Below are 18,755 nucleotides of genomic sequence, written 5' to 3' on the forward strand. Positions count from 1 at the left end.
CTGTTCTCTCACATGATAACGTGTTCCTTTTCAGTCTTTATCTCTAACAGCATCCACTCTTGCCCTGGCCTACTGCATTAGAACTCTGTTATTGACTCCACAGATGATGTCTGATCTGTAGCAATTGGAATAAAGATGTCCCACATTAATGCCAGAAGCACATGTAATACAATATCTGTCACTTACTTTACAAACCTGACATTTGGTTTATCTCTGGAACCTGTGGAACCTGGTTAAAGCCACCTGATGATGATGATGATATTATAGTCTTACCACCAGAGAAAGACAGAATCCACAAAGGTGCTAGTGGAGTTGTTATGCCACACAGATAACCTCTCCCAAATTGTTGCTGATCCCCAGAGTCAGAATTCAGCAAAAAGAGTCATAACTGATGAATGTAAATTATCCTGAACAATGACCTGCATTAAAAACATATTATTGCCCTGCACCTCCAGAAAGGACCTCTGTTCTGGTGATGAATTTCTACTAAGCAATACTAAAGCAAATAATTTACTGGGGGGACACACTATACTCCTGTTACATCTCCAAACTCCACGAGTACACAAGTAATTAATTAATTAATTAATGTATTGATTGCCATTTAATTACTGGGAAAGTCTGATTGGGTAAAAGGCCATTTTCAGTGGAGGCCTGGAGAGAAAACTCCAAATTATTACAAAACATTTTAAGAGCAATAATTTACAATCTTCAAAAATAAAATAAAATATCTGCAGTTTAAATAATAATTATAAATAATTATAAAAATAGACACAATATAAAAAATTGGTTAAGAATCGATGCAAGTTATATGACCATAATTTAATATTTAGAGAAATTTTAGACAGCTTGTAGAGAAATTAAAGATAAGTTAGTCTAATTCAAACAGAAACTGCAGTATGAAGTGAGGAGAAAAACAGGCTTATGGTATATTTAGAGATAAAATCAAGGAAGAGAATTTGATAGAAGTAAGGAAGTAAGTGAAGAAGGGAGAGTAATGAAGTATAAGTAATGAAATTGTACTTGCTTACATTTAAGGATATAGGTTATCCTGGTTTTGAGCAAGAACAGAGTCAGATTTTAGCTAGGAAGTTTTTCAAGAGTGGTTTTGAAAGATAGGAGGGGAGGTATTGACCTGAGGGATGCAGGCAAGGAGTTCCAGGCCTTAGTAACCTTGTATGAGTACAGACAATGCCCAGCAGATTTCATAGGTTTGTAGACAAACAGGGGCCAGCTGAGACCATAGTTGTGTAGAATGCTTTTTAGTGCTGGACAGATAGATAGATGTTGGATAATTTTGTAGGTGGTAAGAAACTCTGTATATGTTAGTTGCTGAGGCAGTTCTAACCAATTTAGGCTTTTTAGTGTTAAACAGTGGTGGGTTCGGAAAGTTTTTTTTTTTTGCTTCAAATCTGGCAACTTTGTTATAGCATCATTTAGGTTTTAATTTTTGTGAAGCCTGGAGGTTAGTGAGGATGGGAGTGCCATAAAGAAGTATGGGGAGGAAATGCATATTGGCAAGTTTAATTTTAGTTGTATCAGTAAGAATGTTTTTGGCTCTGTAAAGCATCCCTAGTTTTTGCTGAGCTTTTCTTGCGCAATTTTGTATATGCAGGTCGAATGTAAGATTATCTTCCACTATCATCCCTAATAATTTGTAAGAGAAGTGACTTCAATTATTGTATTATGAAGAGAGAGGACTTTAAGTTTTGTTTTTTTTTTTCATGAGAGAGGGATTTGGGGAAAAAGGTAGCAGTGTGGTCTTTTTTGGGTTGAGCAGGAGCTGTGAGTTAGGAAGTTTCAGTAGCTGTTAAAGCTTTCTGAGTAATTTTTTGGAGGTGTACCATGTTGTCAGATGTGTAAATGAGAGTGGAATCATCTGCATATTCTTTTAGTGCGGTCTGTTGTGTGGATGAATAGAGGGTGTTGGTAAAAACTTTAAAGAGGAGGGGATCAAGGATAGAGCCTTGTGGTTCACCGGTGGTGACGGGGAGGTAAGAAGAGAGCACAGAGTGCCATTTTACTGACTAATACCTACTAGACAGGTAACTTTTGAACCACAAAAGGGTGGGCTGACAGACACCTAGTAAGAACATTTAATGTAGAAGTTTGCTGTCTCATACTGTGTCAAAAGCTTTAGATAAGTCTAGAAATAAAGAAGAGACTAGTTTGTTTATTGACAGTATCTATATAGGTTAGAAGGGCCGTGCTAGTACTATGGGAAGGATGGAAGTCATGTTGTGTAGGGGGTAGGAGGTTTTCCTGCGGGGTATAGTCTTGAACATACCTCTCAACCTGGAAACATCAAAAATCTGGACAAGGCCCATGTAAAATAGGTACAAATCTGTACGCTGATTAACATAACATTTGTATACATAATTACATAACCCTCCCCACTCCAATGGAATTGTGGGATACCAACTTTCAAATACAAACTGAAGAATAGACAACCAAAATATGGCAACAGAGTCCCCCTGCAGCCATTCCAATGTCCCATTACCTGGCTATTTCACCCCATTTACCATAGGTTCATAGGTGTGTACTAGGCGAATGGCCCCTTAGCCTTTATAAACCTAGCCCATAGGATTACCCTGATATCGTGCCACCCAACCTTAGTTCCCAGTGCCTCTGGAGTGATCCCTGGGGTGAGTTTTCTATTTATCATCCACTCATCAAGGTTTCTCTTGAACAGGGCCAGTGAGGTGCTCTGTTTGAGATGTATGGGAAGTCTATTCCATAGCAAGGGCAGTCTCTGGGTTATGAACCTGTCCCTCCAGCATGTTCTGTTGATTGTGGTAATGACATTGAGGTCACTGGAGTGTGTGGTACGGAGAGACTGGGATTTCTTTAGATGTAGTATTTCTGACATAGCTGGATCAGAGATGGCTTTGTAGGTCACACAGAGATCACTTCTAAGTAGGCAATATGCGGCAGAGAATAGTTGGAGTTTTTTGAGTCTGTCCATATAGGACAAGTGTTTAAGGCTTAGGATTCTCTTTGTGAGGTACTTTTGTGGCCAGTTTTTGCAGGTGTCTAGTGAGGTACTTGCCAAATGGGATGTTGTAATCAATGATTGGCCTAATGAGGGAAGAGAAGAGGGAGACAATGACCTCTTTCTTCCTGGATGCAAAACCCTTAGTAATGAGATGTGCCACATAGAAGGACTTTCTGATCACAGTGGCAATGTGGTGGTCAAAAGAGCGGCTGCTGTCAACCATAAACACTAATGTGCATACTGCTTTACTTCTACAATGATTATTTGGATTTTATTTTTACATTTTATAGCACAATGCACAAACACTAATAGATATCTGCTAAACAAAGCAATACTGTTTCACAATGAAAACAGACTTAGCAATAAAACTTCTCTTCCCTTGAAACTCACATTCATTGAAACCCACACCGCATCCAAAGAAAATGCATCTGGCCAGTGGTGGATAAAGATTACCTTTGGGCTGTTTTCAAATCATAGGCCCCTTACACACAAAACAAGAAACATACAGGTGTTCTTCGATATACCTTCCTGACTTTATTAAATTATATTCATTGTATAACACAGCACACTTGTTAGACTTAGAGTACATTTTAAATTTGTTTGAACATTTTTCCAGTAGGCAATGAAACAAAATGCACGAACCAGTAATGACAAAACTGCCCAATTCAGAACATTTCCATCATAAAAGTCTACTTACACACACACGCACACACACTTTTATATACATATATATATATATATATATATATATATATATATATATATATATATATATAATAGAATGACAGTAGTGTAAGTCATGGGCATCTTGCACAGCTTCTCGAACTTATTTCCAATTTCATTTTTTTTTGCCTGAATTACTCTAATTTGTGTTATCAGACCAACTCAATAGCTGTAGATGCACAACAAAATAAACTAGGTGAACTGCATGTTTTAAGACTTCCAATTTTTAGTCCAAGTACTGACAGATCCTCTCCTGCATTCATCCTGACGCATCAAAACTATCATTGTAATCCAGGTGCTGTTAACTGGCCACTCTTGCTTCTCCACTGTCTGCAGTGGAAAAATATGTATTTTATCTTGAATGCTGGAAAATGTACTGTACTTGTTTAAAAATATTTTTCTTATAATGCAGCACAGAACATAATAATTATGACTTTCTGTTCCTGAATTTGGGTTAATGATATTTTTTGCTCTTTCCACTGAGGCACAAATGCCGTTGTGCATGACATTTTCTCACTTCTATTGTATCTGTAGCTACACCCTTGACTTGTTACACCCACCCCCATTAAAAGTACAACCACACAGTACAGTATCAGCAATGCATCTATATACTAGGAGTAGAACCCACAGCCTGCTGCATCAAAAGAAAGTATTTAACCTGTTATGCTATTAACAATGCAATCAGACTGAGCATAAGCAACACTAAACTTCTCTTCCCCTGAAGCTGTCAGCTCCTTGTAAAATCCACTCGACACTCAACTGTATCTCTCAACTTTGCAGCACAAGAAATCTGAAAAAAGGCAAAATGTATTGGGGGGGGGGGGCAAATGCCCAAAAAACAGGGACACATTTTAAACATTGCTTATATAATTATGGAAAGTTGCTAGAATAAAATGTGTTACCACCATGCATTTCACTGCCAAGCCTTGGATCCAGGACCCTGTGCACTACAGTCAGAGTAACATACCACTATGCCAAATCAGCAGTTTCCCGAACAATAGAAAGACTGAAACTCAAATGGCTATCATTTAGTGAATTCAGTTGTCACTTCTCACCATAGCTCTCAACCTCTTAGCACAAAAAGCCTCAACAAAGCCAATAATGGGGGAATACAGAATTCACTTATCACCTCTCACCATAGTTCTCAACCTCTTAGAACAAAAAAACCTGGACAAAGCCAATAACTGGGAATACAACCCCAAAAATAGTGATACATTTCAAATACTGATCTTATAAACTTAGAAAATTGCTAGAATAAAAGGTTTTGTGTTACCATTTATTTTCTGAAGAATATGAAGTCTGAAATTCAAATGCCTGTCATTATTTAGTGAATCCAATCCTTCACTGAAATCCAGAAAACCACAGATTTTATGAGGAACAGAACAAAAATATGAGGCATAATAAATCTGGAAAGTTTTCAGAAGGGGTGGTGGGTAGGGACTTTAGGATCTTGTTATGTGTACCCAAGGTACAAGGTTTGAGCCTGAGTACCTCCTCTAGCCACCTGAGGCATTACACCCACACCCACAAACACACACAACTGCAGCAGCAGCTCTTCCTACCTTTCCAGGCATCAACGGCTCACGTTAGCTCTGCTTCATTCCGTAGGCAGCATAGATATCCAGCTCTGCTTCGTCTATTCGGCAGCAGCACTCTGCTCTTCTGCATAGATATCCACTCTGCTCGGCTCTTCTGTAGGCAGGTGGCAGCATGTGAAAATGGTCATTCTTCTGTAGGCAGCAGCTCTAGCCTCGTGTTGCAGTCATTCCTGCTAAGGATACCTTTGAGCAGCAGGAAATGAGCTTCAACTCAACTGACAGGCTGGCAGGCCATTTCACGGACTGACGTCATTGCGCACGTAATGATGTCAGCTCAAAAACCGAGGAAGTAAAATTTAAAAATAAAAGTGCTGGGAAATTTGGAAATTAAGGGGTGCCACTTGGGAAATGTGGCACCCCATTATTTGGTCCCCAAAACTCAGTAAAACAGAGTAATTTGGTACGGCTGGGAGGTATGGTCTTGAGATTATTTTTGAATACATTTTTCAAGTATTTTGGCAAGGGGAGATAAATTGCTGTAAGTTTGAAGTTATTAATGTCTGTTGAATTTCCTCCTTTGTGAAGAGGGATAATGTGTGACTTTTTCCAGAGAGAGGGAATGTGGGATTCCTGGACTGAACTAATTATAAGGATTGAGGCAGGATAGGTAATGCTATCAAATGCTGTTTCTAGGTACTTGCTTACAAGATCAACAGCTGAAGAAGGGCACAGTTTAAATTTGTTTGAGTGGTTTTATATAGGATGTGGGTACAAATTTTAATGTGATAGTGGATATGGTGGTATGTGGTGTTAGGCATGGGATGGGATTAGTTGTTGAGGAATCCTTGGTTAGAGATGCTATACGATATATAAGAGTTGAACTGTATTGAATTTCTGAGTGATAAGTTATCGGGAGAGGGGTTTGGGTTGAATTTTTGGTGAGGATGTAAAATTTCTTTAATGGATGTCCAAAATTTTTTAGGGTTGTGTTTAGTATTATTTTGAAAGTTATTATAGTATAGTATAATAAAACAGCCTCCCAAGCTATGATTATTACTTTTCTCTAACTTTTTTGCCCTCCTGTACTAGAATCATTATACCCTTAACAATTTTATCTCCTGTACTTGAATCAGTACATCACTTTTCACCCCTCTTAAACTCTTGTTATTTTCTCTAACTGCTCCCACCCATCGCTCTACTTCTCTCATGCATTCCCTGTATACCTAAGTTATAAACCTTCTACATACACCCTCCAGATACACCAATTTGGAATGAGCAGCCTACATAATACTAATCCTACATCATATCCTTTTATACACGACTACCATCTCCCCTCCCCCTCCTACATAACTTTATAACTTACTTCATTATATCTCCTGAACTCTTTACAAGCCTATACAATACTAAAATCTCCCTCCTATATCATTTTATAACTTACTTCATTACATATCTTGAACGCCTTGTAAACGTTTCTTTACTGAAATGTAAGAACACTAAACTTATCTACAAACATGTTTTCCGTTCTGCAGTATCGATTCTTTTACTTCCTGCAAAATTTAGAGCTACAAGAACTCTATAGATTTATATTTGTTGATGTGTATACATTGCTTTATATACCTGTCTTGAAATTGCTTTTTTTCCCCGAGAAATGTAACTGTTTTTTTTAGAATTGCCTGAAATTCACTTGTTAATATAAATGTACTGTGACAGAGCTTTTTCCATGGGTCATTGCTGAAAAAGGGCTCTGCCCAGTTGGACTTTCCCAGTAAATGAAGACAAACAAATAACTAAATACATACATACATACAAACATACATACACACATACATGCAAACATACATACATACATACAAACATACATACACACATACATACAAACATACATGCATACAAACATATATATGCTCTTACACCCTCTCCTGCAGTCTACGATCAGTTTTTCGTATGTAGAATGCAGGACATGGGTTACACTAAGCAAAATACACTACGTAGGTTGTGTTGCAATTGTACTTGCCTGACAAGGTCTTGTAACTACTGTCCCAGATGTTAAATGAATTCCCTATACTCATATGTTTACAAAAATTACAAGATTCACATTTACTCATCCCAGGATTCTTAATAACTTTGCGTTGTTTCATTTCTATAAAATGTTTCAAGTTCATACCTCTCTTGAACGTGAAAGAGGGGTATAGACCCAACAAGGTACAAAATTCCAAGTTGTTACTTAACAGGTCCCAGTTCTTCTTTATAATTGAAATAATGTGACCACTCTTGGGGCTGAATGAATGACACTGGTGACCTACTAACCTTTTGGGTACTGTTCATCTCATTAACTGGTGAAAAAGCACCTTGTAATAAAGGGATATAAAATCCAGTAGATCTTTCATACATCACTTCATCTATCATTTGATTAATAAGATCCCCCGGGTAACCTTGGGCAAGGAACATTTCAGCTATCTTGTTACATTCTACTGAAAATTCACTATCAATAGTTACCATCCTCTCCTCTCGTACTAACTGTCCTTTTATTATGGATTTCTTCTGGTGGAAAGGGTGGGAACTACTGAAGTGTAAATACATATTTGAAAATGTGTCTTTCCTGTGAATCCTGGCTGCTAGTCTCTTCTGTGTTGAAACTTTAAATGCTTCAATATCCAAATATGCTATGGCCTCTGTATTAAAGGTGTGTGTAAACCTTAAAAATGTGGTAGTTTGGTTTAAATATTCAACAAATCTTTCCGATTCATCCAACTTCCCCTTGTATAAAATAAGGATATCATCTAGAAAACGTGTGTTAAGGAAAAATTTCTCTGTTAAGTGGCTTTGTGAGAGAATAAACTCTCTTTCCCGAAGAGCCATCACAGATTTGGCAAAGCTTACCCTACATGGGGACCCCATTGACACCCCAATTTTTTGTAAATATAGTTGATCATCAAACATAAAATAATTGTTTGTTAAAACAATATCCAGTAAGATGTTAACTAACATGATGTCACTTTCAAGGGCGCCTTTCATGTTCAAAAACTGAGGAACACAATCAGTACCTTCTTCTTGAGGGATGGATGTGTACAAATCCCTAACATCTATAGTTAAAAAGTTGAACACATCCTCCAATACAAGTGAATTTAATTTACTTAAACAAGACCATGAGTCTTTACAAATCTGTTCTTCATCCACTAGATATTTCTTCAGGATGTTATCTATTACTTTCGCCAAAGGGTAGGTTATACTATGGCGAGCATCAACCACGGGCCTCATAGGTGGATCAGTTAGGGATTTGTGTATTTTCAGTAAACCAAATGACACTGGTGTCTTTGGGGCTGGCATAGTTAAATAATTCAACATAGATAGGTCTATAAGTTGTTCTATGAACAAATCATTCAGATGTTCTTTTATTTTCCTATAAGCTATGTTGAATTCATTTAAACTAACTTTGATATACGTATCAGTATTCAACAATACACTCATCTTTTGAATATACCAATCTTACCCCATTACTACTAGTCCACCTCCTTTATCGGGTTTGAATGTCATTACAGGTAAATGACAAAAATCAGTAAAGGCTGCCCAATCTTCCCTGTCCACATTGTTAACCTGGTTCCGTTTCTCTGAATGAAGTTTCCTAAAGTCAATTTCACAGACTTTCTTGAATGTAGATAACAATGGATGACTAATAGGGTTAAAGCTACTAGAAATGTTCAGATGCACCCATTTGTTCCCCTTTAAACAACACTTGCAAGTTAAGTTTCCTAATAAATTGTTTCAAATCCAAAATTGTATGTACAATGTCCATAGATTTAGTAGACACAAAGGAAACAATTCCACCACACTGGATTCAATTTGATAAGATGTGAAATTTTATGTAGTAAAGTCACTTCCCCTGTTTTTAATTATAGTCAAAGGGGGGGGCAACTGTTCACACACTTCCGGAACTGAACCTGTTGCTAGGTGTATATCTAGCACAGTGTTTTTAACATGAGTCAACGTAGTTAATGGCTCATCTGAAGTGGTAGACCCTGATGTTCATTGTGTTTCACTGTTGCAGTCATTACTCTTGGGTTATCCTGCTGGCAGGCTACCCGCAGTCAGCGAGAATTCCAAAGTCTAGGTCTGGCGTCTGTTGCTGTCGCCTCTTCCCTGATGTCAGTGCACCAGGGGTATAAAAGATGCAACCGACGGCCATTTTCTTCAGTCTTTCTTGCCGCACGGTGCCCGAAGCAAAAGCAGTTTGCAAGTGCCGGTCGGCCGACTCCTGAGATTTTCAAAGTTGAATTTCAGAACCGAAGTCTTCATTAAAGCTAAGTACCCCATTGGGGAAACTTTTTCTTGCTCCAGACCGATGTCAGAAAAAGTTAACAATTGTATTTCTTGTCGGAAGCAAATACCTCATAAGGATTTTCACTCTTACTGTATTCCTTGCCTAGGCCCTGATCACAACGTTGCTAGCTGTCGGTTTTGTGCTAGATTCAACCAACGCACTATCAAGCGTCGGTTCGATTTTGCTTTTCATTACTTTGGCTGAAGATTTCATTATATAATGCCGGCAGAACAGCCAACAACCGGAGTTTACAAAAAACGCAAGGACAAGGACAAGGATAGGCATCGGAGGTCCAAAACCTACGACAAAGCCTTTTCTAGGCCAGTCGCTGGTTCTCAGTGAGGTGCTTTCGCAGCCCCTGGCACCCACTACCTCAGAGCCACAGGCCGCTACCGACTCCCACGTGGAGCCAACTGGGCCTCTGGATACTCAAGGTATTGGACACTCGGAAATTAATCCCTCAGATGGGTCCGGAGCTGCTGAGCAGCCATCGGCTTCTGAGGGTGTCTTCAGACCTACTCAGCTATATATTAAGCCAACCTCAGCTTCAAAGGCAAAGACTAAAGCAGCTCTAAAGACAAAGAAACAAGTACAGCATTCTCCTATTCAGACTTCCATGCCTAAAAAACAGATGCTCAAAATGGCCGAAGACCTAATTACTTTGATCAGGGGCTCCCATCCCCCTCCTGATAAGAGGCCTAGGCAAGAGACAGAGTATGATTCTTCTGATCAGGTATCTATTTCCTCTTATTCTTCTTCTGAACAGGATTTCTCCATGCTTCCCTATGAGGATTCTGATGCTGAAGAATCCATTCATTCAGCCTCTCCTCCTGAGGACTATTCCTTTGGGGAAACACTGCATACTATGAGGGAGCATTTCCACTGGGGGAGCCAAGATTATTCTGAGTCTAAGAAAAGGCTCAGAGACTTCCTGATTCTTCCTCAGCCTAGACCCCTTGCCATTCCTCCTGTTTTAGACATTGTAGATGATGTATTTTCAGAGTCTGGACTATCCCCTGACTCTTTACCCCCTGCACCTGCTAAGCCAGACAGATACTACTGGGTCCCGGATTCTCATAAATTCCTATATATAAACCCCGCTGCTGACCCAGAAACTATATCTCAGGGTCCCAATTGGGTTAAGGCTTCGACTGCAAAAAACCCTGTCCCCTCTGATAGGGATTCTAGGGATCTAGACAGATGGGGGGAAAAAGTATACACTTCTGCCACCCTGGCTGTAAGGGCTTTAAATTGTCAATTTCATATGCTTAAATATCAGCGATATTTAATGTCACAACTTAAACAAAAAATTTTGACAAATACTGAATGTTCAGAGAACAAGGAATTGCAGGATTTATTGCATGCAACTGAACAAGTGGGAAAGCATACTTTGCAATGTGGTTATGATTCACTGGAGGCCTCTTGCAGGGCCGCTGTTACAGGTTTTGTTATTAGAAGGCATGCTTGGTTAAAGGAACAAAATTTGCCTGATCATGTTAAAGCACAATTATTAGATGCACCATTACAGCATGATACTTTGTTTGGTACTAAAGCAGAAGAGGTGTTGAAAAAAATGGAGGATAAAGCAAAATCCATGCAGACAGTCAAGGATTTCTTACAGGTACAGCCACCCAGGTTTAGCAGGAACTGACCTTCTAAAAATTGGTCCTTTCCAGTCTCAGACAGACCACAAAGAGGCAGATACAGGCATCCCAGAGGCAGATCTCAACTCCAAGGCTCATACAGGCCTAAACAATGGGGTGCTCCTACCTCCAAAAGCGGAGAAGACAAATCACAGCCTTAAAGGAAACAGTCCCAATGACTTTCCTCTACCAGTTCCAATCAGTTTCCTTTTGACAGCCCCCTTGGGGGGGAAACCAGCACTTTTTTCATCAAATTGGCAAATGATTACCCAAGACAAATGGGTTCTGAACATAGTGTCCCAAGGCTACAGGTTCCATTTTCACACCCTACCAAGGTCAAAGGGCATGCCAGATCTGCCACACAATCAATAGGCAGAGGCACATAAACAAATTACAGCCCTCATGGACATGAGGGCCATTCAGCAAGTACCACAACAAGAGCAGGGGCAAGGATTTTACTCCAGACTTTTTCTAGTACCCAGGAAGGACAAAACCTGGAGACCAGTTCTGGACCTTTCTATACTAAATACTTTTCTGGAAGTTCCAAAATTCAAGATGTTGACTCTTCAGCAGCTACTGCCCATGCTGGGCAAGAGGGCTTGGCTCGTAACGTTGGACCTAAAAGAGGCATACCTGCATGTCCCAATCAGACCATCTTGCAGAAGATACCTCAGATTCATAGCTGGCTCAATGCATTACCAATTCTCTGCACTGCCCTTTGGCTTATCTACTGCGCCCAGGGTCTTTACAAAATGCCTGGCACCAGTAATTGCATTTTGCAGACAAAAAAGAATTCAAATTTATCCTTACTTGGATGATTGCCTAATTCAAGCAGAGAACAAAGACACTCTTCTAAAGCATCTGGCATTTGTAAAAAGATTACTAATGGGCCTAGGGTACACAGTAAACGAAAAGAAATCAAAACTAGTGCCCTCTCAAGAGATAATATTTCTGGGCGCAAGCTTAAATACAACTGCCCAGATGTCTTATCTCCTGCCAGACAAACAAAAAAACTGACTACTTACTTCAAGAAATTAGCAACAAAACCCCACTTATCTACAAGGAAAATCCTGCAGGCCTTGGGTTTCATGGCATCCTGCATTCAACTAATTCCATATGCCAGACTGCATATGAGGAAACTACAATGGTATCTGAAAAGTGTTTGGACTCAGCATTTCCACAGCCTGGAGACAGTAATTGCACTCATTCCCTGCCTACAACAGGAGTTTCGATGGTGGGCAGAAGCCTGTCACCACAACAAGGGTCTGCTATTCAGTTTACCCACAGCCAGACAAACACTGACAACGGATGCATCAGATTATGCCTGGGGGGCCCATATGGCAGGAAAATGTATTCAGGGCACATGGCCTGCAAACCAGATGCATCTTCACATCAATCAAAAAGAGATGCTAGCTGTTCAAAATGCCCTGACAGCTTTCAAAGACCTGCTTCATCCAGGACAATTACTGATAAAGACAGACAACACTACGGTCATGTGGTACATAAACAAGCAGGGAGGTACTCATTCCTACCCCCTCTGCAGACAAGCAATGACATTATGGGACACAGCATCGGCCTTTCATGTTCACCTGCAAGCACAATTCCTGCCAGGAAAAACAAATACTCTGGCAGACGAACTAAGCAGAAACCTCATGGATCCCCACGAATGGAAACTGGATCCACATGTCTTCAGGATGATAATAAGGAAATGGGGATGCCCAGACATAGATCTATTTGCCTCCCCTCACAACTGTCAATTGCAGAGATTTTGCACAAGGATTTACCACAAGCAAGCATGGAAAATGGATGCCCTATCTTTCAGCTGGAAAAATCTAATAGTATATGCTTTTTCCCCACTACCTCTCCTTCCCAGAGTACTCCTAAAGGTCAGACAAGAGAAGCCAAAAATGATTCTGATTGCACCAGACTGGCCACGCCAGCACTGGTACCCATTCCTGAAGAGCTTGTCTCAAGGTCCAGCATGGATATTGCCTCAAACTTCTCACTTGCTGACCCAACAAAATAATCAGATCCTGCACAGCCAACTCAGGACCTTAAATCTGGCAGTATGGTGGATAATGTAGCCATTCTGAACACTCCTCTTTCAAAAGCTGTTATGGATGTTATCTTGGAGGCCAGGAGGCCCAGTACCAGAAAGTCTTATGCAGAAAAATGGAAGAGATTCTGTGCTTGAAACCAGGAACAAGGCATTGACACGACTGTACCAAACATTCCTCAGATTTTACAATACCTGACTGAGATGCTGAACAAAGGCCTTTCTTTCTCATCAATTAAGATTCATGCCTCTGCCATTTCTGCACATTACAATACGGAACCACCTATCTTTTCTCACCCTTTAATAAGGCAGTACCTCAGAGGGGCCAAAAACATTAGGCCTCCAAGGAGAGCACCAGTTCCGGCTTGGGACCTCAATTTTGTTTTGGAAAAACTCACACTGCCTCCTTTCGAGCCAGCATCAACAGCGGATATTAAATTCTTATCCTGGAAAAGAGCTCTGCTCCTAGCCATTACCTCTGCAAGATGAGTCTCGGAGTTACAAGCACTCATGGCTGTGGAACCTTTCATCATTTTTCATCCAGACAGGGTTTCTCTGAGGACAAACCCTACATTTATGCCTAAGGTGGTATCCAGTGTGGCTCTCAATCAAACCATTCACTTGCCTACCTTTTACCCAAATCCACAGAACAAGGGTGAGAAAATTCTGCATTCTTTGGATATACATAGGCAGTTATGTTTCTACTTGGACAGAACTAAAGCTTTCAGAAAGACTGAGCAACTTCTAGTGTCATATGCTACAGGATCACAAGGAAAGGCTATCTCAAAACAGACTATTTCTAAATGGATAGGCCATTGCATCCGTTTCTGCTATTCTCAACATGGCAAATCAGTGCCTAAGGGCATTAGGCCTCATTCCACCAGAGCAGCAGCCACTTCAGCAGCCTTCCTCAGGGGAGTACCAACCAAAGAAATCTTAGAGGCTGCAACTTGGAGTTCAGTGCACACCTTTACAAAGCACTACCACTTGCCTCTCTATTCTAAGTCCAGAGCAGGCTTCACCACTGCAGTTCTGCAGGGCCTCATAGCCTTTCCTAATCCTATTTAGCCCAGCCACCCTTCCTCAGCTTTAGGATTCAACCCAAGAGTAATGACTGCAACAGTGAAACACGATGAACATAGTACAGCTGAGTACCTACCATAAATGTAAATGTTCGAGTGTATTCACTGTTGCAGTCCAGATTACCCACCCACCATCTCTCTTCTCTTTGCTGGGACTTATCTGCACTTCTCTATCCTATACAACCTTTTTGGTGTATTTGCTTGTAGATGAAGGAAATGTTATTTTTATGTATGCATTTCTTATTAATATATTTTTCAGCCTACCTATTTGGGGCACCTGACATCTGGGGCAAGAAAAACTGAAGAAAATGGTGTCGGTTGCATCTTTTATACCCCTGGCGCACTGATGTCAGGGAAGAGGTGACAGCAACCGATGCCGGACCTAGACTTTGGAATTCTGGCCGACTGCGGGTAGCCTGCCAGCAGGATAACCCAAGAGTAATGACTGCAACAGTGAATACACTCAAACATTAACATTTATGGTAGGTACTCAACTGTACTTTTCAGTGGTTACATGTCTCAAAGAGGTACTGGATGTTACATTCAAACCATCACCAATATCAAATCTAATAAGATGTGGGATTTGAGATAAAGGAACATCCATCATCGGTTCTAATCCATTAAATACAGTCATATTTGATGGTAGGAGAAGTTAGTTTGTACCTGCTGTTATTTGTCTGAAGAAGTTTGGTCATTGAACCAGACGAAAAGTGCTTAACATTACAGTGTGGTACTGTGGTTTGTTCATCAACCTTTTATTAAAGAGCTGAATAGCTGAAGATTGCTGGGTGTTTGAGGTTCTTTTGTCTGCATATTTGTTTTTCTACAGTCTGTGGTGTTGGTTCGTCTTTGCATCATTCAAGTTTACTTGACAAGATCCTTGCAAGCTACTCTGTAAACATTGTCTTATATTACAGACATATCTGGAGCATTTCTTCCTGGACCTCTGCTGAAAATTGGCTTTTTTTCCAAGTCAGACTTTCTCGGTAAACAAATGTTAAATAAATAAATAAATAATTGTCTGATGCCATCAGTAACTACCAACATATGTAGTATGGAGTCTTGCAAGAGTCAGTAAAGATGTGATACTGATTTTTCAGGAATATAAGAAAAGTTAAACTTGCAGCTGTTTAAATGTGCCCAAAGTCCTTGATTGTCTCCTCTTTTCAGCTTTATAGTTCAATGTCTGAAAATATGCCTGAAAGTATAACAGTTTAATGTTGTCATACCATTTCAAATATTAATAAGCTTATAACACTTATATGTATTTACATAGTTCTCAACTTCTGTATTAAGCTACCCGGTGTGTAAGTTTGAGCATGTCACTTTACCAGACAGTGCTGTTGGGTGAGTCATGAAAAGAGGTACCTGGTTAGCAAATAATTGAGGTAAAAAATAAAGACGTTTTAAAGCTTGTCAAAGTCCAGTAGAACAATGCCAGCAATTATTTGCCATTTTATTTCCTTCACTAATGGAACCTGAAATTCATTAATCAAATGTGCAGCCTGAATGGAGCTGTTGTTTTAATAGAGTTGTTAAGGAAGGGAATGTAAAGCTTCAATCAATGGCAGTTTCTTCAGGCAGTGCGTCTTGTACATAATGTTGCTGTATGCTCTCAAAAGACTTTCAAAGAAGCACAAATGCAACTTAAATAAAATCAAAACGATTTAATGTAATTGGCACAGGCAGTAGAGTAAGCATAACAGTAAAACTTCTAATTAAAATACTTGATGGTTTAGCTAATAGTTCCCAACTGACACTTAATTAAGAATAATACTGAATACAGGGGTAAAGATGAGAGTTGAAATTATTATAGCAAAGGGCATAGTAGAGAGTTTCTTCCTTCTGTGACAGTGCCATAGGTGAGCTAAAGCCAGAAGGAGTGGGTCATTAATATCCTGACATCATCGGCAGGAGATCATTTAATATCCGGGATATTTAATGGGCCTTAGTAGGACCTACTGAGATCAACATATAGCCTCTTTAGAGCTTGAAAGTTAAAGTGCCAAATGGTTCTTTTAGAATTTGGGGCAGATAATCTTCAGGATATCTGTGTTAAAATATGTGTCCCTCGTGGTACCTGTATTACATACTTTTTTCACTTGTACTGTCGGAGGTTCTGCTTAGTGATTATACTACAGTTAGTTCAGTGTGGGACATTACTGATCCAGAATAATTGTGTTGGGGAGCACAGGGAATCTGGGTTGGTTCTTCCTGGCTTAGATGCATTATATCATTGCTTGTCAATTTGCTTATGGATACATATCTACTAAAAATAGTTCTGGGTAAGTGATTTTTTTTCATATTTCAGCTGCTTGTGAAATCCTAAAAATGCTGGAAATCACCAGTGACTCCCATGAAGGTCAGAGGATGTGTGCAGTGTAGGAACTGTATATATCAAAACAGCTTGACATCGATGAGCCAGTGGCATAGAGGGATAAAGCAACCTAAGTTCGATTGTAACTCAGGTGGCTGACAGAGCTGGCTGGGAGGACAGAGCAGTCCTATTGTGGGAAGAAGGGTGCAAGCTGGTGACTCTTTAGTGGACTTCTAGCAGAAGCTGTAAGTAGTAGACATCAGGCTGGGGTGGTAGATGGCACAGTGCATGTCCCTTAGGGCCTGGGGGAGGTGCATGCCAATAGCTTCCTTATGCCCATCCAGCTGTAGCTTGATGCTAAGCACATAGGGAGGGCCTATACACTATGTAAAAATCCCAGACCCTGCAGATAAAACATGCACTCCTAATGCCATGCCCACTCCTCTGCTGAGAGAAGTGAAAACTCAGAAGTTGAGTCCTCAGATGGAAGGATGGATGGACTTATTGGTCAGGGATGAAAAATTTCATTGTAAAATGAGTACAATGGACAAAAAAAAGAAAAAGAACAGCCTGGCATCAGATTCTTGTCCTGTGAATTTATTTCATTTAAGTATCATTGGGTTCATTGGGATAGATGAGTACACAGGGCTGTTTAGAGGTAGATCGAGGATTGCGTTTCAATCTACTTCCAGTGACTAAAATGTGGTTATGGGAACTTTCTACATGGCTAGTGCTTTCTTGTACATCTGTAACTAGATTTAAAATTGTAAACGTGGCTAATTTCTGTCGCAGTCAGAAAATATAAGTAGATTTTGTTAGGGTGTGAAAATGTCTGCAATGCATATTGTGTTACTGTCATTTAATTTTTATTAATTACTTTTATTTATTTTGATGCAGTTGGACAAAATAATAAATTTTTCTTTTAGTGATGCCCCCGCTGTTTAAATTATTCAGACTAGCTGGGTAGGTAATCCTTTCCCAGCAAGCAAGGAGCGTAAGGAATAAAACCATCCTGATTGAGAGACTAGACCATTAACAATAAGTACTCTTTAAAAAAGGAAACATTGAATGTGTAAGTATGCTATAAACCACTAGTGCATATACACACACACACACGCACACTCACACTCACACACACACACACACACACACACACACACACACACACACACACACACACACACACATAGACTATTTTCTCAGACGTTTACAGATATAACACCTAGCTATTAACATCACAGACATGCAGGTAGACAGACTAATATTGCACATAATTAGAAACACATTTTAACACTTTTTGAAGTGAACTCTTACTTGCATGAGATTTAGTATTGCTACCAGTAAATTACAGCTTTTTTATTGAATGGTTAAACCTAAGATGCCTGACTGCTATCAGATGAATGCTTTGGCCTTCTTATAACCTCGTCAGCAGAGCGTAAGTGGAAAATGGTTATGGACATCAGCTAGGTTATAGGCCCATATTTCTAAAGTATAGCCAAACATTCCACTTATGCTCTGCTGATGAGGTCATAAGAACACTTATATACCGCACTTCCTAATATACCTATTGTAATATATATTACAGTCTAGGTCTTCTCCTAATGTTGATTGAATTTGTATACTTATTCTGTCATTAACCATGTGTAACTATTTTTCCTGTATGTATAGGTCTTGTTATGTCTTCTGCTGTATACTGTATTTTAACATATTGTTTGAAAATTCTCTGTATACTGTATCTTAACATATTGTGTAAACTTTTACTCAGTGTGGAGCTTTTTTCCCCAGGCCTCCGCTGAAAATGGACCTGTGTCCAGTTGGACCATCCCGGTTAAGAAATGTAAAATAAAATAAATAAATAAGAAGGCCAAAACATGCATGTCCAGAGCTAGTGGGGTTTGACATTATTTGCCTGAATGTATCCACAAAGACTTAAAAAGAAAAAAGTAAAAAGTCATGGACATTGATAAGCCATATTGCTGAAACACATGATGTCCTTTAGGGGTCATTTGCCATCTCAAATCTTTATTTTATCCTACCCCATCAGATAGAAAAATTTCAGTGGTAAGCTGTCTGTTCCTCGAGTGTT

The 18,755-nt window shown here is 39.6% G+C and overlaps 1 protein-coding gene across 1 annotated transcript in view; it reads left to right on the top strand.

Moving 5' to 3' along the window:
• LTBP2 (latent transforming growth factor beta binding protein 2) overlaps positions 1 to 18,755 on the top strand; it is a 3,457,946-nt gene that overhangs the window by 1,010,205 nt on the left and 2,428,986 nt on the right. The gene's annotated exons all lie outside the window — the stretch shown is intronic.

The sequence above is a fragment of the Protopterus annectens genome, chromosome 6.part0 (assembly GCF_019279795.1).
Source record: "Protopterus annectens isolate FY-2018-M chromosome 6.part0, PAN1.0, whole genome shotgun sequence".
In the NCBI taxonomy this organism is placed as follows: domain Eukaryota; kingdom Metazoa; phylum Chordata; order Ceratodontiformes; family Protopteridae; genus Protopterus; species Protopterus annectens.